The sequence below is a fragment of the Columba livia genome, chromosome Z, assembly GCF_036013475.1.
Source record: "Columba livia isolate bColLiv1 breed racing homer chromosome Z, bColLiv1.pat.W.v2, whole genome shotgun sequence".
Classification (NCBI taxonomy): Eukaryota; Metazoa; Chordata; class Aves; order Columbiformes; family Columbidae; genus Columba; species Columba livia.
This window is the reverse complement of record NC_088642.1, coordinates 7,335,312-7,360,342: the sequence shown is the minus strand read 5'-3', so window position 1 is coordinate 7,360,342 and position 25,031 is coordinate 7,335,312. Positions and strand designations below refer to the sequence as shown.

The window sequence follows — 25,031 nt, the reverse complement described above, 5'->3', positions numbered from 1 at the left end:
AAAAAATAAAAACAAAAACAAAGCAAATAAAAACCACCACAACCAAACAAAAAACAAACTACATAGAGGAGCTTGTAAATAAATTTTAAAACCACATCAGCAAAAATGAAGCAAGTAGATGGATATCATGAGAATCTGGGATTTATGAAAACTGAAGTAAGGCTCTAGAGGCAGGCATAATCAAAGACAAGGAAGCAATGGTGACAGAAATAATCTAGAGTAAATATTCATTTGTATTGCTCATATATGCATAAAGCCTGTTTTGTTGCTGAAACAACATTATTGATTTGAATTTTTTTTTTTCAGAGAGAAAAGGGGTTGGTCATAGAAATATGGATAGATACTTTGCATGAATTGCATTACATACATTCTTATGTTTCCTTACTTCAGAAACATGACATTGAATAGACCCCTGAGGGTCTAGTAATTCTAGTCTCCTAGTACTCTGAACACACTAAAATCCCTTTTGCAAGTCCAATTCCATGCCACTCTGGTGAAATATTTTCCCATAGAATTATTTGCAATTTGCTATTTAAAATCAACATTGTTGTGGTTTAACCCCAGCTGCTAACCAAACACCACGCAGCCATTTGCTCACTCCCTTCTGGTGTGATGAGGAAGAGAATCAGACTAGTAAAAGTGAGAAAATGTGCAGGTTGAGGAAAAGGCAGTTTAATAAGTAAAATAAAAGCCATGCACCCAAGCAAAGCGAAACAATCAGCAAATAGGTGTCCAGCCATTGACTGGAAAGCCAGGCTCCACTATGTGTAATGGTTACTTGAGAAGACAAACACCATCACTCCAAATGTCACTCCCTTCTTTCTTCTAAACCCATCTGTTATTCTGAGCATGATGTCATATGGTATGGAATATCACTTTGGTCAGTTTGGTCAGCTATCCTGGCTGTACCCGCTCCAAGCTTCTTGGCCATCTCCAGACATCTTACTGAAAAGTCCTTGACCTGGTATAAACATTGTTTGGTAACAACCAAAATATCAGTGTATTATCAACGTTGTTCTCATACTAAATCCAAAACACAGCACTATACCAGCTATGAGGTAGAAAATGAATTCTTTCTCAGCTGAAACCAGGACAAATATCTAGATTAGTCTAATTTTCAACACTGATGAAAGAAGTCTTATTCAGAAGTAGACTGAGAAGCCTCTTTGATTTCAGTGGCTCTTCTGACTCCTGAAGCCTCAGTGTCAGAGACAGTAATTTTCTTCTCCAGATTGTGTACAAAAGGAAATTTAGCCCTCCTTAATCCAGTGGTCTTCAATATCCACTTTTGATACTGATTGTGAAAATGCTATTTTACAACAGTGTTCTGGTACTGATTTTCCATCAAATATCTGTAACTGATAGTTGATTTTTACCTTATTTCTTTCTCTTCCTCCATTCTGCCTATAATTGTGAATCTCTATGCATGTAACCACCCTTGAAAGTATTTTTTTCATGCTTTCATCAGGTTTGAGCCAGGCCAATTGAGAGGAGAAACTAGTGAAATGGATTTGCACCATCAGGATAGCTGCATTTAATCTTGTGATTAAAATTTAGAGTTGACAGTATGCAGATGACTCTTGTAGTAGTAACCAAACTATTTGTTTAATATTTCTGTAGTGTCAAAATGCAGGTAGACATGCATACTCTGTTTGTTCCCAGAATTATAACCTTTTGAAAAAGACAGTGCTACTCAGAAAGTCTGTGGATGTTCTATCCAGACTGCAGAGACAACAGTCATGTTTGTTAGTGCTTACACACAAACACAACCTGCGACCTGAATACTTACGAACATCAGGGCAGCTAAAATAAATCAAACTAGAGGTTTGCCCAGCTCAGTCTCCTCTCTCTGACAGAGGTGTAAAGCAAATGTCTTGTGGAGGGTAAAAAGATCAGTACAAGTAGATGAAATAAAGTGTCTCTAAATCCTTCTTGATCTCTAGAGGTTCCTGAACTGGGGCAGTGTCTCAGTATTCAGTGGTCTGAAAAGGATTTCTCTGTCAGGAACCTTCCCAGTCTCCCTAGAAAATGTGTACCTTGTTGAAATTTGGCATTCAAAACAGCTATAGCAAAGAATAATGCGCTTTTGTGCTGCTAAGGTGGTCAGTGTCATTGTCAGTGCAATGGACAATGAAACAGGCAAATCTCGAAAAGAAGAAACTCAAATGTTCAAAAGTAGAGCTACAGGTTAAGCCTCTCCAATATCTGGCTGTAGATCTGAGAAGCTAAATTTCCACAGACCTAGCAAAGAGAGAGACTTATATTTGTATGTTACACCAAGTGCAGGAACAAGGAGTATATATTCCAGCCATAAACTAGTAACTCTCAAAATCATTTCAAAACAGTCTGGAGTGCTCTTTAAATAACCATAGGCACAGTGGTATCTTTACATTTCAAACTATCTCTACTGTTAAAATAAGAGAAACAGATAAGTAAAGTCAGTGACTTTGACAAACATGAGTCAGATTGTCCTCTGCTAAAAAGCAATAGCGTTCACTGAAGTTTGTGAACAATCCAGCTTACACCAGGCAGAGGTTTGGCCCAGTGATGCCTCTTCAAACTATTTTAGCACAGCATAGAGGTTATACCCGAAGAGTACAATCATAAAAATATAAAATCATAGAATGTCCTGAGTTGGAAGGGTCCCACAAGGATCAGTAATTCCAACTCCTGTCCCTGTATAGAACAACCCCAAAATTCACACCAAGTGTCTGAGGGAGTTGTCCAATTACTTATTGAATATTGTCAGGCACCAGCCTGTTGTGACACCTCCCTGGGTAGTACAGGCACCAGCCTGTTCATGGACATCACAGCTCACATTCAATGACAGTAGTGGAAATGAATAGCACTTTTATGGCATAACTGATACAAGCAATTTCAGACACCAAATGCAAAGTTAGCAAATCACCTCCCAGTAGTGCCTCTTTCCCTCCATGGAATACAAAGGACTCTCAGTTGATAAGCTCAGCAACAAGCAAGATTTGTCCAGCACTAGATGTTTTTGCCTTTCTGTCAGTTATGACAAAACTGAAACACAGTAAAGTTTGACTAAGCAGGTACACTGCTGGAACACAAGCCCACTTAGCAAAGCACCTCCACTACACTCCCTAATGCTGGAGAGAACTACCCACAGTGTCCCACAAGTCTGATGCCACCCTGAGGCAAGTTAGGTCTGGAAAGAGCCTGACTAAATACATTTATTTATTTTATTATTTTTTTCTTCTTTCAAGAATGGCATAGTGAGTTGCTCTTTCTTTTGAATTTGGGAAATAAGCATCAGTTTTAATAGAGCTTGACATGTTAAACAACCAAGGTAAACTGTGCTTTCACGCTGATTATATGCATTTTGGACAATTTTCTTTCAGTGAGGATTTTATGGGGGGAATACCATGCTTCTTATTTTTCTCAGTGTGATGCAGTTACATCTTGTAGGGCTCTGTATAACATGTGCACATCAAAACACATTTGACTTCTTTGACAATAATATATTTTGGGTTGGAAGAAAAATTAACCACTGCATGACCCAACTATGTATCCCGGGTTTGTTTCAACCTTTGTAAACTTTATATTGCCAAGCCCAGAATTACCTGCAAAACCCCAGCACTTTTTTTTTTTTTTTTTTTCATATAATTTTCAGTAATTGGAGCTCTGAGTGGTTCCAAAATTCATTATCTGGAAGCAACTGGTCTGCCTTAAAAGATCTTTGCACTGATCCAGAAGCTGCAATTGGTTATTTGAGAATTTGCTTCACTGGAATGAGAAAACTGAATATTCAGCTATTTTATCAAGTTGTAATTGTAGATCTCAATCCTGTTGCTGCTGGATAGGTGCATCTGTCAAAGAATCAGCTGTTGTTTCTATCAGTTGTAACAAGGCGGCCAAGTGAATAGGTGAAACTGAACATGCACATCCACACACACAGTTCTCATGACATCACTAGAGCTGAAAGCCAGGTTTCCAAGAACATGTAAGACAATATAACTACTTTGACTTAAATCTGCTATTCACAGCCAGAGCAATGTGAACAGCAATGGGAATAGCTGTTAGAATGTTCTTTGCCCTTTGCTGGGTGTCCACCAAGAGCTCTTGATTATGGAGAATCAAGTCTACTGGACACAAACAGCAATCCACAGTAAAAGTAAAAGGAATATAGGTTATAGAAAGCTTTATGTAGGGCTCAAATTGATCCAGGTGCTGTTGCTTTCTTCCTGCTTTGTCTTTCTTTTAAGTATGATCCAAGCAGTAATGACAGAGGGAGAATGTAAGAGAGAGATCATATAGGTTTTGTTGCATACTAATACTGCAGAACTGACAAGACTTTTTTCTACAAAAATCTTAGAAATATAAAATAGTCATAGCTTGTGTTAATATTTGCCTGAGCTTATGGAAAGGCTGAGTCACTTCTCCAGAAGATGAAGTGCTTTCTTGTTATTTTGTGGATCAACAAATTTGCACTTCACCAGACAAGCCTGTCTCTCCCTATATAAATATATAACACTATAAAGATAGAAGATCATATGGCTGTGATTCAGATACCAAATGATTCAGTTGCATGACAATATTGAAATTCTACTGAGCAGATCCAGTCTCCCCAGTTTAGACTTCTGAGTAACTCAAAAGCTACAGAAAGCTGAGACTTGCATGATAGCTAATGCAAGAATTTGGACTGTTTTTAATGATTTATGTTGCATGGGGTGCAGTATATATTGAAGGAAGAGTTAAATGGAAGCCATCAAGCACAAAGAAATGTCTTTTGAGAAAGGATTTATAGAATGACCCAGCAGATGGACGTTGTCTGATTGTAATCTGCATATGAGGGCAAGGCATAGGGGAAAGATACTAACAATCAACACTAGAGTAATTTGCCTGATAATAGAAAATCAAAGAACTGGAGAGGCAAGCAGCAGCCTGCAAAATTCATGCAGATTTAAATCTGCCTTATAATTAGCCACAACAGTTAAACTGGGAAAAAAAAAAAAAAAAAAAAAAAAAAGACATCAAATTTGAGAAACACTTCTGTAATATACAATAAAATGGCAAATTTTATATAAAAAAGGAGGCCTAGATAGTGGGGAGAAATTGAAAAAGCTAGAAAACTACTCATAATCTGAACAGTAAAAATTTTGATATGATTAGACAAGCATCTGTGACTTTACAGTCAGTACAGGTTGTAGTGTGATACTGAAATAAAATTGATGTACAATATGCTTGCACAGAACAAAGCCATCATACAAACATATACTTCAGGGATGGGTTGAATGACACTCAAAATAATGTAGTGGTAAGAGAAGGATTTGGAATTTTGTGCTCTGCATGCATCTTTAATTATATTTTAAAGATGAAATGTACCAACATCTTATCCCATTTTGGGCTATGTATATGAAAGTTAAGATTCTCTGAAAATTAGTTCAACCTAGTGCAAGACTATGGTCTTTGTCTGTCTTTGAGACCGGATCTTCCCATGAGGTGAACTCAAGTCCTGGTCTGTGAAAGCTCCTGATGAGAGGAACTGTTACATTTTTTTTTCTTATGCTTTCACCCAAGTTTCCTTCCAAAGAGGAAAGATATAACATTATTTAATAGAAATAGGACTCAATTAAGATTGGATCCAGGAATAAGGATTGTATAAGGCACTTAAGGCTAATCTGCCTGGAGTGAAAATACTGAAACATATGCTTGCATTTTAAACTCCTCCCTGAAGTAACAGGACATTAGTGCCTACACTGTATTCCTTCAACATAGGTTACCAAGTACTTTGCACACTGTAAATGGCTGTGCATCTTTATTCAAATGAACATTCAATTTACAGTGCTTTTAAGAACTCTCGTGCTGAGTAGTGGTTAGAAATTCCTCCTAGGCTACCAAAGGTTGTAGAGTACAGTTTAGGGACTGGTGAATTAGGGGAAAAATAAACTAACTTTCCTAAGGTCCTGAAATCTGTAATTGACTGAAGGACAAAAATCTTTCATAATCAGCCCTTTGATCTGTGTCATGTGTTCCTTTTCTTCTGTTTTTGTCCTATTGAGTTAATACTATGTTTTTATTTTTCAGCTAAAAAAAAATAACCTGAGTATGTCTTCCTGATTTTGCTCATTCCCATGTGGTTTCCACTGTGACTAGAGAAAAAATAATATTGCAAGTGTGCTTTGAATTAATATATGTTTGTAAAGAGATTATTGTAGACAAAATGTTCAGAAATATGCTGAAAAGTCTTTGGGTTTTGCAGAACATATTGTATCTCTGTGTTCTCTTTTGAGTATCTGAGTATTCAAGTAATTTAATACCAACACCTGGCCTTGAATCTAGGTAGGATATAGGTACACATTCAAACAGGGTTTATTGCAATAGATTAAAAATTTCCTATTTATTGATGCCTTGGAACCAATAATCAAGCTCTGCTTAACCAGAAGCACAGTCAAAAGTTGGAAGTGAAAAAAATAAATAAGAGATTTAACTTCTTGGAATTAATTACCTTCCTATTTTCTCTCTTTTTAGTTTTCTTTTCCCCCACAGTCATCATGATAAGCATCCTTTCTATTTTTAGACAAAGGATAAATGACAATACACAATAAAATAGAACAATTCTGAACATGAACCTACTGTCCATTAAAATTGCTACAAGACCCTGCATAGAATGGCCACCAGCAGTGTGTGCAAAGTGGAAGAGTATTGGTTAGAGAAATGAAATCTAATTTTCTCACCTCTCTCTCTTTTTCATTCCTTCCTCAATTTATTAAATACTTATTAAGAAGAAAACAACAACAACAAAAAAGGGTAAGGGACACTTGAAACTGAAAGGCAGCTAGTTCAAAGTCCCCAGAAATAAACTGTAGATGAAGTCTAGCATTGCTTTTCTAGAACAGTTGCTAGAGATTATAACTGAACAGCATTTAGAAGTTACAACTAAATGTATCTGAGCTTTCCATTGTCATTTATTTATGCATACATTTTAAAATAGGAATTACTGTACTTCATTTTGAATGGGGCTATGACTGCTGCTGATCAAGTTTTGAAGCATCGTGAAGCATGGTGTACTGCAGAGACTAGACCTGGTCTTGAGGAGATACTTTATAATTAAGAGGTCAGAAAGAATAAGTTTCATGCTTGTGAGTTAGAAAAAGAAATAATACTGGAATTTCAAATAGTGTAAGGTGTAACTTTGGTAGATAAAGAATTTTGCTAGTCTCTTTTTCTGGTGAAAATGACCCCACTTCGTATTCTGAACCAAATAAAATCTTTATTCAAAACTAAGAGTTATTTAATGGGAATAGACACTGACCAAATTTCAGTGCAGAAAGAAGTCTTTGGTATTTTTTCTCATATGAAACGGACAAGAAAATAACTTACCTTCCAGACACGATGGTTTTCCCACTGTATTTCCTCACCTGAATTTCTCTATGTTGTATCCCCTACAGGTAAATACTCTTTTTATCTTTAGCACCACTATTACACTTCATGTTCATTCCTGATGTAGAGTTTTCTTTTAGGACACTGTAGTAATCAGAAATTTGATGATGTTCTTGGAAAAGCACTTTTCATGGAGTACATTACTACCAGCTGAAAGTCAAAAGGCAAAACCACTCCTCATTTTTCTACCATAACTTTCTTATGAAGATTTTTTTTTTGTTAAATATTTAATCAAATCCAGGACCTTTCACTTGGGACTGTCGTTAGCCCTTCCTTTCCAATTCCAATATTTCACAGAGTTCTGAAGTATAAAGTGCTGGCTTTCTCCTCTTCTCTATTGATCTCATATACATTCACTTATAACATTTCACAGAAGTCCACTTCTCATCAGCACTAAAACGTTTAATAGAGGGTAGGAAAAAAAAATAGAATTAAAACAAATTCTAAAAATTTATCTGCAATATCTATCTCTCAATACCTTAATTCATCTGTCTAAAATATTCATTTAGTGATCAGTCTATCCATCAGCCTATATATCTATGTTAACTTTCACTGTAGAATAGATGAGACAACATGGAAGAATATATCCCCTCAAAATCGAATGTCCAGTTGGTAGCTTCAGATAGAAAAACAGATTTTCCAAATATGCAATTCAGCAGTTAAGTTCAGTAAGATTATTTCCACGGTAAAACACCAAAAAAATAATTTGGGTATTGCCAAAGTTAACAAGCCAACCTTCAGCCCTAAGAGATATGTTAACTTACTTACAAGTAAAAGCCTTCATTTCACATTCAGGATGGTATTAAAATAGAAAAAAAAAAAAAAAAAAGGATTAAAAAAAAAAGTTATTATTATTTTGTGTGTCATAGTTACCAAAAGTAACAAAGTTCTAATTTTTATGTAGAAATGGAAGAAATCATTTATGCACAATAGCATACAGTGGACATTCCCTACATTTTAATCAACAGGAATAAAGAATCAAGAAATTTTATGCATTTTTTTTCATCCCATTTCCATGTATCTCCTAGGTTTTGTGACTTTTTATTAGACTTTTCTTTTTGTTTGATTTTTCTTTTTATTCTTTATCTGTATTAGATTTTCTTTCAGATATTTTAACTTGGTTTAAAGTTTCAGATTGACACTGAGTGCCCTTTAATATTTTTCATGTGAGAAATTATCTTCTTGATATGAGTTTCTTTAGCATTCATGATTATGCATGAATGCAAAAGAACAAACATATGCCCTTCCATCTGTCCACTCTTTAGCCTGGAGATTCCCACATGGTTTCAGTCTCCCCATCTGGAAAGTCCTACCAGGCATCCAACCATCTTCATCTTCCATTTTTGTAGATTCTCCAGCTCTTCTAAAAGTGACTTATACCCAATGCGCTTTCTTGGTAATAACAATGAAAGATATATTTACTTGACAATAATGGTTTAGCAATGGTGACTTGCAGACATGACATGAAAATGTTCCAAGCATGGTGCACACATCCTACTCTGTCACACTTTACTTTTTAAATTGTGGACAAGTCATTCCTGCCTGTAATTCCTTCTTTTTTTTTTCCCTACACATAGTTAGACTCTCTCTCTCTCTCTCTCTCTCTGTATATATATATATATATATTTGTTTGTTTGTTTGGTTGGTTGGTTGTTTCGCTTTGAGGAAGAAGTTCAAGACTTTGAAAATGGACCAAAAACTCAGTCTGTATGGGCTTAATCTGGATGTACAATCAGAAAATACAACTGTCAATTCAGTTCGGTCTGATAGAAAGATGACTTTTTTATATTTCCATGTATAATAGTGTAAGTATTCATTATTACAAAAAATTAGCTGGACCATTCTGGATATTGGATTGGTCAATTTATTCTGCTCCTATCTGTATCCAGCTTACTTTATTATAAGATCAAAATAATTATTTCATGAAGAGTGGGCTATGCTGTTTGCCCACTTCTGTTGCAAGTGAAAAGTCTGAAACACTCAAGTATTATGTTCCTTTTGCTCTTTCCTTTCCCTTTAAGTCCACTTCTAACCCACGTACTTTAAAGCGAGCAGAGCAAAATATTCAGGGACTGTACTGAAAAATTTTCGCAGGACACTTTAAGTCAGTCTCCTTTGGCTAATTTGAAAAAACAGGTTTTGATTTAAAATAGAAGGATGGCATATCTCTCCCTGGGAAAAAACTCACATCCACTAATATTCTTCCAGAAGTGAGTTATGAGAAGAAACCTCAGAAGGATTAGAGACGAAGGTTAAATTCCGAGGCACTAATTTGTTGAAAAGGTGAAGGTGGCTAACTAAAGAAAAAGAATTAAAAATTGATAGACCAAGTCTGAAATATCTTTTCTTCTCACTGAATAATGATGATAACTTAAAGATCTCAAGAAGAACAAGTTCCATAAAATAAAGCAAGGTTGTTTCCCTTATGAAATGCTGGTGCAGAGTTAAGGTAAAGACAAATAGGCATCTTTTTATCTTTTTAAGTTGTTGTTATATGAATTCTGTCTATATCAATTTTACTTTAATAACTTGCAAGATTAGTAATAGAGAGATAGCTTCCACTTTAAAAAGTCCGATAACTTTTTTGTCTGTAGAATCATAGAATTGTTTATCTTGGAAAGGATCTTTAAAATCATCAAGCCCAACCATTACTTAGCACTGCCAAGTCTGTCACTAAACCCCATGTAAGGGGATAGTGACTCAACCTTTTCCCTGGGCAGCCCTTTTCAGTGCCTGACAACAGTTTCCATGAAGAAATTTCTCTTTATGTCCCAGCTAAACCTCCCTTGGTGCAACTTGAGGCCATTTCCTTTTGTCCTATCGCTTGTTACCTGCGAGAAGACACCAACACCCTCCTCCGTGCAACCTTCATTCAGGTAGTTGTAGAGAGTGATACAGTCTCCCCTCAACCTCTTTTTCAACAAGCTAAACAGCCCCAGTTCCCTCAACCACTCCTCATAGGATTTGTGCTTCAGGCCCTTCACCAGCTTCATTGTCCTATATGCTTTTCCATATTCAAAACAGTTTTGCCTTCAAGCATCCTCTGTATAAGAGACCGTTACATTTGTAGACTCAGACCAATCATCAAATTACCAAAGTTTAACAAATTAACACACATTGTATCTCTGCTTATGTAAGTCCTTAGGAAAGGTGAAATACTGAAAGGTCTTTGAGATAACTTTCTTTATGACTCCTCTGTTACAGACTCATTACGTGCCCATAGAACACAACTGAATCTCAGCTGATGCTTGGTTATAACATGAGCTGCAGGGACCTGACTGTATTTACAGTCTCAGAATGGCAAACGTATCCATCAAGACAAAGTTCCTATGCAAATAGAAAAGGAGCAGCATCAGAGAACAAGATTTTATCAGAAATACTTAGCGGTCCTCATGTCAGTTGGAGGTGCAATAAAGTTGAAAATGTAAAGTGTGGTACCAGTGAAAACCTTGACAAGGAGGTTAAAAACCAAGAAAAAATGTCTTCCTTTTCTCACATCCCCGGCCCCAGCATTCATTTTTAGCCAAATATTTCAATTTACTTATTGTAGTAGAGAAGTTTAACTGATTAAAAGGCAGAATGTTAGTGCTGTGCTATTCTGATTTCAGGCCATTGATTATGATAATAAAACATAGAATACCAAAGTTTTTGGTAAGCAGAAGTCTCAGGCTCTAATACACACTTAACCTTATTGATTACTCTGATTTATGAGATAATAAAAGTACAAACATATGCACACACCTTTTTCAAATAAGAAAAATAATCTGTCTTGGGCTATCTCCTCCTTTGTGCTTTCACAGTAATTCAAAAGTCATAATAGATAATGGGAAAACAGTTTGCATTTCATGAATGACCTTGGAAAAGTTGCCAGATCTCTCTGTAATGCAGTTCTATCACAGGGTAGGAAACATTGTCCATTGTCCTGCTGTAAACACTGGTGAGATCATATATATATATATATATATATATATATATATATATATAGTGGGGTTTTTTTTAATGAAAAAAAAGCCTACTCTTTTTTAGGAAAAAAAAAACATAGAAGCAGACAGTGTTACGTTAAAATGTTTGATTTCAATATCTGGGTGTGTTTTGGTTATAACTTGGCAAATTGTTTTGGAGAAGGAGTTCTGATCTACTGTCTATATATAAATGGGGTTAATTTTAGCTGTCTGTTCTTTTTTGCAGTTTGTCCATGTAATCTTCAAAGAAGTAGGCATGTATTTCTTTTCTTAATTGTAAGCAGTTCTTCTGTGGTAATTGGAGATCAGTATGGTATTTGGATCTGTTCATATTTGTGAGACATTATGTGCTCCAGTACAGAGTCTTGAGCAGGATGGTTCAGTGGATCACAGTTTAGACACTGTCACCATCCACCCAGTGTGTCTCAGTGGGGATCTCACTCTTGACATAACTGATGAGGGAATTTCACGCTTTTCATCCAACTCAGCTGTCACTACAGGTGCACACTTTCCCAAAATGCTTATGAATATGACTTGTCCTCAATGGGCTGTATTCACGTATCAGATGTTGGATCCACCAGAGAGTCAAAAGATAGACAGGCTACCTGATCTGGTGATATAATCTGGGTTTCTACTATCACTTTCCACAAGAGGAGTGGAGATACATTTTCTTGAAGCTTAGACTTTAATGCAGGTGTAATGGGAGTTATGATACCTAAGTCTTGGTTCAGTTAGTGTATCTCACAGTCTGCAAGCTGCTCCTGCATCTACCTAATGTGATGCAGATCTGTGTGGGATGGAGCCACATACTCACTCTTCCTCTCACTCCAGCTCAGACTTTGCTTATCACAGTGTAGCCTGAGCCCATCACTTTTTATGCACCTCTAGATATGACTTATGGACTTCAGTGGGAGATTAAAGCACTGGAGTGACTTAGGGTGAAAGATGATTTCTATATTATATTTTATTTTATTTTATTTTATTTTATTTTATTTTATTTTATTTTATTTTATTTTATTTTATTTTATTTTTTATTTTGTTTATTTTATTTTTTTAAATCTTTTTTTATTTTTTAAAATTTTATTATAAAACAACTTAATCAATTAATCAATGAAGTCAACCAGGTAGTAGAAACTGAGTCTTCTGTTTATGGGGAAAATGTTGAGATTTATTTTGGCCATTTGTAATCAGTGCAAATGTCTGAGCTCTGAAGGAAAAAGAAATGGAAAATGTGACATAATGTGCTGTTCTCAGTGTGTGATGAGTCAAAATTTCTTTTTCTTTCCAGGGGTTCTACAAAGTAAAAAAGTGACAAGATTGTCCTATTTACGATGTTTGTTGTGCTTCTGTGTGAAAATAAATAGATTATTCCACATGAATTCCAAATAAAATATATGTCTAAAGTAAATTTTACTTATGGATATTGATTGTGTGGACTGAAACCTTCTCCTTTCAAATTCCCTTGTTTGTATAACATAAATGTTACCGCTTGCCTGAAAAAAAGATACATATAATGAAATTTGTCACTGAATATTTTACTTAATAATCAACCAAACAGCTTTTATTTTTCAGAGATTTTTGTTCTGATTCCCAGTTATGGGAAGGGAGAGGTGGATTTTTTAAAAATTATTTTTTTAATAATAAGACTTAGTGTAATCCTAGGCTGGCTTTTTTTGTTTTGCTTTGTGTGTTCATTTGTTGTAGGTGTCTTTACAAACCTGCCTGCATTTTTGCACTCAAATAGACTGCAGTATGAAAGGTAGAACAATTGTTGAAGCCTGTTCTTCTGAAGTCTGCAGAAATTGTATTACTGTTTTCATCCATACCTATGTTAGTAAAAACACCCTCTCTATGCAAGCCCCCCCTTTTATTTTTTTATTTTAGAATTTTGCTAAATAGAGATTGTGTTATGCTGACCAAGAACATCAGCATTTGTTAATAATGATATAGAAGGACAAAGTGAAGTGCAAAAGAAACTAAACACCCAAATGTGGCCCACATTGTCATGTAAGTAAAATCAAATTACTCCTATACTACTCAGCTGAGATGATGGTATATTGTTTATCTTCTCTTGTTGCAATTGCCTGTCTTCATCACATACAGTGTTATTCCTCTACTCACAGGAGAGCTTCATCACAAGCATAATTATAATAAGACAGTGATGGCCACTTAAAATCTTCAGCACCTGCAAAGATGCCTGTCTTCCTCTTTGTTGACTTCACAGAGTAGGTATTCTTTACTCAGGTTCTTAGGTAGTCAAATGAAGACAAGTGGAATTAATTCAGACCAGTGTTCCCACCAAATATTTAGGGAGTGACGCCCAGAAAATATATCCCTAGTCAAGAAAGAGAGAGAAGTAGCAGAAGAAACATTTGCAAGATTATGTGAGGTTCAACATCAACTAGCAGATTATGCTCAGTAGGTGCAACATTAATTATAATAGAGCAACAGGTAAAACATCTGTTTCACCACAAGGCCCTGCTAGTAGTTTTTAGAGGAGTTAGTTTATGGAGACGCAGAAACTCCGCATAGACGGTAGGAAAAAGAAAACAAAATAAATGATCCAACACAACACTTCAAATTAAATTTCATTTAGCAGCAAGTTAATATATGTCAGCAATAACTAAATATGTTGTTCTCACTTCCAGTAGAGGCAAGAGTTGAAGTGTTGGGGGGGCTTTAATCTAAAAGTTTGCATCTGGTTTTTAACTTCTAGGTTGAAGAGGGAAAGTTTAGGAGTAATAATGACCAACCCATGTTATATTTGATTATAATGACATTGAGGTTCAAACTTCATCCTGTTTCAATCTACTTTGTCTGCAATTTACGATATACAATGGCTCCTAGTGTTCAGAAACCCTCTGTCTCTCATTGTGCTGTAAATATACAGAAGAAAAACTTTTTCACATTTTGTGGTCTGCACAGCCAATAATCAAAGGATGCAAAAGACTGAGTGTCTCTACACTGTAGCTGATGTGAGAGTGTAGGAGCAGTTTTATACACAAACCCCCACCATCTCCCAGTTATGTGGTGGACTCATAACCTGCAGGCTACATGCCTGGGCAGTCATGAGTGGGACACAATTTGCTGAACTAACTCAAGCATGTAAATTCACATATAGAATCATAGAATCATAGAATGGTTTGTGTTTGAAATTGGCAATTGCATGAAGTTCAACAAGAGCAAGTGCTGGATTTTGCACCTGGGACACAGCAATCCTGGCTGTACATACAGACTGGGGGACAAAATGCTGGAAAAGAGCTTTGCATAGGGGGATGTAGGGGTTCTGTTCGACAGCAAGTTGAACATGAGCCAACATTGTGCCCTGGCAGCCAAGAGGGGAACCATGTCCTGGGTGCATCAAGCACAGCATTGCCAGCTGGGTGAGGGAGGTGATTGTCCTGCTCTGCTCTGCACTGGTGCGGCCTCACCTGGAGCACTGTGTGCAGGTCTGGATGGCACAGGATACAAAAGATACAAAGTTACTGTAGAGTGTCCAGAAGAGGCTACAAAGTTGGTGAAAGGGTTTGGAGAAGAAGCCGTATGAGGAGCAGCTAAAGTCACTTGATTCGTTCATCCTGGAGAAAAGGAGACTGAGAGGAGACCTCATCATGGTTACAGCTTCCTCACAAGGAAAGGAGGAAGTGCAGGTACCAAACTCTTCTCTTTAGAAGTCAAGGGAATGGCAGGAAGATGTGCCGGGGAAGTTTACGCTGGACGTTAGGAAAAGCTTCTTTACCCAGAGAGTAGTGGAGAACTGGAACAGGTTCCCTAAGGAGGTGTCACAGTCCCAAGACTGTCAGGATTCAATCAGAGACAGGACAACACCCTCAGACACATGATTTCCACTTAAATTTGAGAAGAAACTTCTTCTCAGTAAGAGTGACAGAGCACTGGAACAGGCTGCCCAGGGAGGTTGTGGAGTCTCCTTCTCTGGAGACATTCAAAACCCGCCTGGACATGTTCCTGTGCGACCTCACCTAGGCGTTCCTGCTCCAGCAGGGGGATTGGACTAGATGATCTTTTGAGGTCCCTTCCAATCCCAAACATACTGTGATACTGTGATGATGTGAACTGCAGGGTTTTCATAGGAAGGGACAGGAGTTGGACTCAATTATCCTCGTGGGTCCCTCCCTGCCAACTCAGGACACTCTATGATTCTATGACCTTAAAAAATCTTCTAGTCCACCCCCCCTATAATGAGCAGAGACATCTTCAACTAGATCAGGTTGTTCAAAGCCCCGTCCAGCCTGGCCTTGAATGTTTCCAGGGATGGGGCATCTACCACCACTCTGGGCAACCTGTTCCAGTGTTTTACCACTCTCATAGTAAAAAATTTCTTACTCATGTCTAGACTGAATCACCCATTGTCCTAATGCAACAGGTCCTGATAAAAAAGTCTGTCTTTATTTTTCTTATAGTGTATTAGTACTTTTGAGTACTGAAAGGCCACAATGAGGTCTCCCCAGAGCCTTTTCTTTTCCAAGTTGAACAACTATAGGAGAGGTGTTCCATCCCTCTGACCATTCTCGTGGTACTTATGTATGTACACATGCATGTAAATGTCATCCTTCATGGCAAGTTCATTTTGTCTTGAAGACCTTGTCTTCAGCAAATAATAATGGAAATCTATTTTTTAGCCTATTGCATAGTGGGAGTCTAATGTACCAGACAAGTACCTGAATTCATCAGGATCAAAAATCTTTGACAGAATCAACAAAGTAAACCCAGGTCTCTTCAGTCACATTTTTTTTGCTTCCACAAAATGGGTTATTTTAGTCTTGCACTCTTCAGTTTTGTAAAAATGATGGTGGTTTTAATGTTTGGAGCCCCAGCTTTGACAACCAAATGTTTCAAAGAGTCTGTCTAGACAGTTCCTTCTTATGCCATAGGTAGGTACCTAATAATTCTTTTCCTTAGTTTACTGATCTTCAAAATGGGAACATACTGAATCTGTCACTAACTCCAGGAAAAATTCTGTTGACTTCATTGGCTGCAAAAAGAACCTTAAGGATTTGGCCCTATACTGACAGTCAGTAAGCTGGAGTACAAATGTTCTACATGTGCTATTTGACCTCTACAGTTGAGGATTTAAAACTTTAATTATAGGAACGAGAAGATGAGAACAGATTCTGAGTTAGCTACTTTTTTTGAATAGATATTCAGACTCCAGGGGGAATAGTGATTTGCAGGCTCATTGAGGGAGAAAAAGGATGTCCTTTCTTTCCTAGGTGTACGAGGGCAGGAACAAAGAGGGGCCTTGATACTGTTCCATTAAAATAAATCACTTCTCAATCCAGGCGAGAATTTGTATCAGAATATTTGATAATTGAAACTTTACCAACAAGAGCAAATCAGAGAGGGCATTTGATTACATAGGGCCAGATCCTGTCTTACTCAATCCAGGAGCACATCAGTATGCAAAAAGTTACCTGGATAAGACTGTTAGACAGAAGAGTCTACAAAAAAAGAGAGCTGTGTCACTTCTTTGTTCTGGGCAGAGTTGGCCGTGGACACATTACAAGGGTACTAATCTTGTAGCCTGACCTCCAGCTGCCATTGAAATTAATGAAAAAAAAAAAATAAATAAAATTTTTACTCCAGCAGAAGGAAGATAGGAGAGTTAGTGTTAATTAATGAAATACTTTCCAGAAAATACTTCCAGATCTTCTAATATAGAGATCCTATATAATGGCAAAATGGCATAGTAATCCAGAGAGATGTTTAGAGAGCTGTCATTCATTGGTACCAGAATACATTCATGTAAATTTAGTAAATCTGCTTGTTTCATTCCATTAGGGCAGAGACATATTTTTAGGGTTTTAATTGTCTAATCAACAACAGAAGCAGTAGTCTGGGAAAAGGGGAGGGAATTTAGTAAAAAAAATTGATCAATGAGTCTATCTGGATATGAAATGTGACATAAATACCATGAAACAGTCAAACACTTTGCTTTTTCTCTGAAAGAGGGTGTGTGTGTGTGTGCAACATACTTACTTGATCAGTAGGTTATTTCTTTCAGAATTGAGATGCAAATAATATAGATTAAAAAAAAACAAAACTATACTACCATCACAAAAAAAATTTCCAAAAGATAAAATATTTGCTTCCTGTTTGGTTTATTTTGCAATGTTTGAAAAGACAAATAACTGTGAGCACCACGAAGTAGTTCTTCCTTCCTTACTATCCCACCTACATTTTTAAAGCTAATCCACTAGTATTTCTTCATATATATCTATATGCACACCCATGCACTTACACACATATATATTCTCACAGTTTTTCTTTCTGCATCATATTTTGATTCTTACAGAGAAATTACTCCAAACTGTCCCTAAAAATAAACTCATAAAGCTGGATAGATATATATTTTTTTAGAAGACATAAAGAAAGTTCCTGCCCCAAATTATTAACAGTAATAAATGGCCTGTCTGCATTCTTTTTCAGTTACAGATTGCAGTACGTCTTATAAGCAGTCATTTAGTTTTGTAACACCCTGGCAATGTAATACAATATTACCATTCCCATTTTATAGATGAGAAGAACCAAGGCAGAACGATTAAACAAGTCACCCAAAGTTATACAAGGTCTGGGGCAGAGCCAGGAATAGAATCAAAGTCTCTTGAGTCCCTGACCTTCATATTAAACACAAGATCATCCTCCCTCTGTTTCTAGTTAGAGTGTTCAATTCACCCCATCTGGTGTGCATGTGTAATTTGTACCGGAGGGGTAATTCATCCCTAGAGGAGGGCAGGCGGGGCTTGCAAGGGGTGTCAGCTGTGAGCTCAAGATTTGCATAGCCTGAACATTCATTGAAATGAGAATTCTCCCAAGGAGCATCTCTGGTAAACACATTAAAAAAGAGACAATGAAAAATTCTGCTTAGACCTCTCCAAGCTTTTAGAAGGTGATATTCCTCAACAGTTTTCTTCCTTTGGTAGTAAAGCTAAAAATGAAGTTTATCCCTCAATACCTCAGCCTTCATTTACTACCTTGAAACTGTCATTTGGTGTATGGGACAGATGATCGTTTAATGTCTTCTTCTTAACCCTGCAGGGGACAGGTTGTTGATGGTGAATCTGTGCTGATAGAACCAATCCTTTACGTGGCCTTCACATACTTAATTAGCCAGTGTGAAATGAATGCCTCTCAGCTATCAGTGTCATCGTTGGAACTCAGTAGTGTTCCTTCCAAAGGAGTACTAAAGATTGAAGGGAAATAATTGCAATAATATTAAGAAGAACCTTAATTATGTGTGTGTGCATGCACATACTCATGTATATACAAAAATGTCTATTTTGTTTGGAAATTATATAGAAGTTCCCACTTTATGTTTAAAAAAAAAAAAAATCTCTGGAAATTCAGGAGCCCTTTGTTAGTTATTTGACAACTTAATTGATTATTGTTTCTTTTCATGGCACCAATTAGGATGCAAAATTGATCTAATAAGGTAGGTTGTCCTGGGAAGGTTCCCAACTAGATGCCTCAAACTCAGCAGCTTCAAACTAGGATAAGGATCCTCATTCTTTGATGTTTGTCTAAAATGCAGTATTAAACTTGTTCAGATTAACCTAGGGCTAAATTTAAAAGCACACATTTGCAGAAGGAGATTCTCTGTTCTGTGAACCTGAAACATTTGAGGTTCCACATTTTTAAAATATCTGCATTTTTAAAATATTAGTCACAAAAAATGTGACTAATTCTTCTCTCTGATCAGTTTGATGATGATGTAATCCTGCTGTCATCAAGAGATTTCTTCCCGATTTATGTCACTGCATGAATGTAAGAAGATAATCAGGTTCAGTATCTGTGTTTAAAGCATAAAGCAAGATAATTTGATTTGTTGTCTGTCATTGCAACAGGCAAAGTGTCACTCACTTAAGTCCCTAAGTTTTACAGTAATATTGGGTCTTTTCCTACTGAGGTTGAAGTCAATGAATGTTTTCCACTTGACTTCAGTAGTCAATAGGCTTGTATTTGCTTTAATATTTTTCTTTCCCATGGGACCAGAATGCTTCTGGTGACTTCCCCTAAGGGTTCAAATCAAGCAAGCCATTATTTACAATATGCTTTCCTGGGTTTGGCCCTTTGCATCACAGAGCAGGAGATAAGAGTGGGCAGGGGGCAGAGGAGCCTCCTCAAACCTGCATAAAGCTGTCAAGTTCTTGTCCCTCTTGCAAGCCTGTGATACTGTCCACTTGACCCAGGTGTGTGGAGAGAGGACAAAATACATCTTCAGCCTCCTTCAATACCTTGACAGAGACTTCATTTTGTCATTCTATCCCTGGCAAAGATCACCTCTAAAAGGCACATTTTGGAGACATAATACTTTGGGGGTTTGATACATAAATAGGTGGCAATTGTACATTCACATTTTCTCTTCCCCGTTTTCAGCTTTTACCCACATCAACAGCTTTGCAGAGAAATCTGCAGTAACCCGTTCTCAGGCACAAATTTCTTCAGAGGAGATGGAGATACTCACATGAGTAAAGCTGGGCTGGATTGGGCCCAAATTTAGTATTAAATCCTGGCAGTTCCAGAACTGTAGCTTTAACAAGGCTTATTTGAGATGAAGGCACATTTTTCAGTGCTCATAACAGCAGCAAGATTCTTATTATACAACATTTAAAAGCAATAATTTCTGCAGATTTAACCTCATAGATTTTCTAATACAATAAAATTAAATTTAAAAAACCCTGAATGCAGCAGATATAACCCCTTCATGTGCAATTAGCAAATTCTAAATAGAAACTTTAATATTAACATTATTCTTTATGCCTCAATGAGTGGAATATTATTTAAATTGATATGACATAAGAGGATATAAATAATTCCTAAGTGTAGATCTAAACTAGAATTTCAGATCGTATTGAAATGGCAAAACATTATCAATTCCCTATTTCCCAATGTATCATTCATTAAAAGCCTGATGACACATTTTTTCAAAGAGATTAAATTAGCAAGTTCTGATAAACCTTATAAATAAATACAAAAACTATTCTGAAAATCCAATGTAACATAAAATAAAAGTCTATGCTCCACTAAATTTCATCTTATTTCTTGTAGCTAAGAAAGTGGTGAGAGCAGACAGTTGAGAGTGAACTGCTGCTCTCATCACTGCAATGAAAATATAAACATATTAAAACCTGGAAATGTAATTTAATTAAGGACAATTCTTTATTCCAAATAAACCTACAGTTCATAATGGAGAGAATTGCTATTGACATTTTTACTAAGAAAAATGAACTAGAAAGGTTCTCTGTGCTGCTTTATACAAGTTAGATGAAATAGTCATTTTCTCTTGCACAAGGTACCACAGAATCACAGAATGTTAGGGATTGGAAGGGACCTCAAAGGATCATCCAGTCCAATCCCCCTGCAGGAGCAGGGGGAGTAAACCTATAAAATCATGACAATCTGTAACTAGAAAAAGCCCTGTAATCCATATATATATCTTTTTTTTTTAATTAAAACAGTAAGGTCAGTCTGAGAAGATCAGATGTATTGCCATCTAAGTAGTTACTTTACATTGACTACTTTCCTTCACAAAATCAGGACTGTTTGTTTGTTTTAATTGTTCAGTTGTTTGTTTTTTTTTTTTTTTTCCCTGGGTTTGTTCTTGTTTGTTTGTTTGTTTGTTTGTTTGTTTGTTTGTTTGTTTTGGTTAGGTATTTCATCAAGAAATATACAGCTATTGAATGTCATTTTTATGTGTGATGGCAGTACACCCAACAGGGACCAGATCTGTGTAATTTTTATGCAAAGTAATTTGGGGCTACAAGTCTTTTAGATCCTTTAAGGTAAGTAGTTTAAGGTACAAATCCACCTATCCTCTGTCATAATTCCTGTAAATTCAGTTGGATTTGGACTTTGCAATGTGACATTTGATTGCTGCTTCTTTTTAAGCAGATAGGAAGAAAATAACAAGGGTCAGACATAACATAAAACTTGACTTCTTCAAGTTGCTTAATGAGAAAGTTTATCTAAGTGATGAAAACTGTATCTTGCCTAAAGCTTCTCCCTCTGTTTCCCACAGTGGTCTTCAGAAAGCCAAAATACATTTCCTTTCAGAAGTCTACCAGGGTAGAATAATTAACCCATGGTACCATTCAAGGTTGCACGATATCTACAGCTACAAAATACACACAGCCTAATGGTCTCTCTGAGACATTAACCTCACATTCCATATACCCTCAATTCAAGGTTGCAGTTTTGCCCATTTAATTCCTAAGGTTATCATGCAACCCACTCTCCTGTTTGCTATTATTTTTAGTGAAAAATCTACTTTCCAAAATTCTTCAAAACATGAATCACCTGAAACAGGCCAAACCCAGGTGATAATGTTGGAAGGAGTGCAGTGTTCTCAACAGATTGTGCCTCCTTGACAGTGCTGAATATATTGTTAGATAAGATGGGCAGCTTTGGTACGTACTTCACCCCTGTGACAGTCAGTAAGGCCAGGTATGCACACAGGTGCTTATGTCCCTAATAACTACATTGCAAATTACCCACACCTTAAACTCTTCATGAAATTACAAATGCCTGTAGTTCCATGACCTTGCTATCATAAACTCTTACAGACCCCAACGAGTAAATTACCAGAAAATTAGTGAAGTTGATAGTGCTATACTGAATGGACAGAGTTAGTGCCTCTCAGAATCTACAAGTCAAAATAACTAAAAAGAAAATAAATAAATGCCAAAAGGAAGAGGTAGTTCAACACAGGACTTTGAAGATTAACAGAAAGAAGAGTATCTCACAAACAGGAGAGAGAGAGAAGGCGGCTGAGGATTTCGAGAACCCAGATTTCCTTCTGGCTGTTCTTACTTATCTATGAGAGTTTAAAGAAACAAAACAAAATACAACACTTGCTTTAGTTTAGTTTCTCCATGAGTTAAATCACAATGCAAAAATAACTTCTAATTCACATTCCTTAGTTTGAAGGAGTGTGAGATCTTCCCTACCTCAAGAGTTCGTAGAAAAATAATCCATTTCAGTCATAAAGATTCAGAAGAAGGCAGGCACTTAACCATAATAAGGAGAATATAATTTTATTTTCTAGTACACATCAAAACTTGCAGGCTTCCCAATCTCTCTGTTGAAACAGAGCTGTTCTGTGTAGACCATTTCTCAGCACCGCCACTGGTTTTCAAAGTTTCTGTGGTGAGTAACAGAAAAAAAATATCAAAAATATCCTAGAACCAACATGAACTCTCTTCTTTCTGCAGCTAAGAGTAGAATCACAAATAAGAGGAAGTGTTAATCAAACATAGACTCTGAAGAATAAGATTTGATTAACCTTAGTGTGTGCAAATACAAAAGCTGTTCAGAAGGTAACATTATTTTTCTTTTCTTCTTCTTTCCTTTGAAGTGATAGGGCCAGGTTTTCAGTCTAGCTCTGGTCACTATTTCCTATTCTGTATGATCAAGCACACACGCTTTGTAACGACATCTGCTATGCACACAGCTCTTTGAAAGCATAGAATAACTCACCAAACCTGTCCAGCCCTGTTAAGGACAGGCAGAGTTCTTCCTGTTGACCAGGATGAGATTAGGAGAAATGAGTTTTAGGGATCCTAAAATACATATTGTAGGCAAAGGCCAGCCCCCTGGCATATTTGGCATTGTACCTACCTCAAATATAAGGAAATCCATGAGATAAACTATTAGAACTTTGAAGGAAGGCAATAGAAATGTGTTTGGCCTCATACAGTGTTTGAAAAACTGAGACATATAGTCCCTGCTGGCTGTCTGTGACCACGATAACACAAAAATAAGCTAGCAGTGCAGTGAGCTGCTCACAGTGTAACAGATGAACAAAAAATGAACACAGTGAAACAGAAATTATTCCAAATTCTTAGCTGCTATTTCTCCTTTCTCTAGCTTAGCAACAGCACCTCTCAAAATTTTGCAAGACCCAAAAGCCAGCAGCATTATGCTTCAACTATGCTGAAGCAGGAAGGTTGGTTGTATTTGCTCCAAGGTGGGTGTAACACAACTGGTCCATGTTGGGCTATGCACTTTTATGGTTAGACTTGGTCCTAAAGAAAGAAGTGCAACATTCTGCAGATTTGTCTCTTGTAGTCTTAAGGGAGTCTTGTAGCTGGCTCCTGTTGTACTGAGTGGATAATACTAAGTGATCATTTAATAAAATATTGAAGTGTAAATACTTAGGCGCAGTTAGTTGCTCAGATTTTCTGAGTCTTCACCCCTGTGGAGGGAAGAAACACAGCTCTACACATCAAGCATTCAAGGGAAAAGCTATCAGAAAAGGTTTCTCTTTTTCAAGATCATGAAAATTAGTTTCTTAGCTCTGTAGGGAGGAAGCGGAACCAGCCTTGCAGTCTGTGGGAGAAGAAGGATAATACTCTTAAATCCTAAACAATACCTCCCTGTGATATTGGCTGGACTAGAAGATCTAGTTCAAAATTTGAAAAGAATGTGAGAGGAAGTAGGTGGAAATTTTATCTGAAAAAGCTCCTAGGTTGGTGAATAAAGAGCAGGTCACTTTATTCAAAGCTGTTTATGAGAGATCTGTAATACTGGCTGTCTGCCTTCTGCATTTCTTACATTTTGCTATGAAAACTAGCAGCTCTGTAATGAAGAGCTAGTGGCTTATTTTCTGCACGCACACACCCACGCACACACCCATGCACACACTTGGCTTGAAATGGGTTATCTGGGTTGTAAACACTGCTCTAAAAAACTTTTGGAACGTGCAGTGGTGCAAACCAATGAGCATTTCCACAGGCTTTTCCTTTGTTTAGGATTTTTGTTTCTTTTCATTTTTCATACAGCTCACTTTTTTCCCACTGGGATGTTTCTGCCATCAGAGCAAGCATTGCATCTGGCATGTCTCTTGTTGGCTTAGTCCAATGCACTGCACCAGCTCTTCTCTTTTAGTATACTGGAGACCCTTCTTACTGCCTTGAATCAGGGTCTTTATGTGTCCCTTATTCTCCACTGTCACATGTCTATCTTCTTCTGGTTTTCCCCTCAAGTAGGGATGCTCTGTGCCTGCCACACAGACGACTTCAAATCTCTGTTCCCTCATTCTTGCTTTCCTCCCTTGTCCTTTACTTCTTCCCAGGGAAAATGTACATATCATTCCCTTTTTCACATCCCTCATTTTTCTACCAAGTTTCTTAATACCCACATTAGCAATCCATATTGCCCTTAAACTGCTCCATGTTTGCAGTCCTACTTTTATTCCAGTACCCACCACAATTTTTATTGATTTTCAATCTTTACAGGAAATAATTAACACTTTTAGATTATACTAGGAAGAAGAATAAAACTGACTCTGTAAGTGTTCGCAGGAAAAATGGAAATTGATGATCCTTCCTTTTAATAAACACAGGACTGAAAATACCCAGTGGCTAACACTTGAACAGTAATGAATCAAAACAAAAACGACAATGAACAGTCAAAAAACAAACAAAATCCCAACATTAAAAATAAAATTATAGTGCCAGTGGTAAGCTCTGTAGTGTTGGCAATTTGAAAAGGTACAGTTTCCTTCTACTTTTTCTTTCTTCCTCCTACTCCTCCTCTTCCTCCTCCTCCCCTTCTCTTTCTTCTTCTCTTTCTTCTTCTTTGATTAAAATCTGTTCTAATTCCATGAAGAATTAACTCGAAAGCTTCATGAGCTGCTTCTGTGTT

The 25,031-nt window shown here is 36.9% G+C and overlaps 1 long non-coding RNA gene across 5 annotated transcripts in view; it reads right to left on the bottom strand.

Annotated features, from left to right (window-relative positions):
- The window catches only part of LOC110360291 (uncharacterized), a 74,827-nt gene continuing 49,796 nt past the window's right edge, over positions 1-25,031 (bottom strand). For all 5 annotated transcript variants that reach the window (XR_010469172.1, XR_010469173.1, XR_010469174.1 and 2 more), the window contains one exon: positions 1-25,031. This is a non-coding gene — a long non-coding RNA (uncharacterized LOC110360291).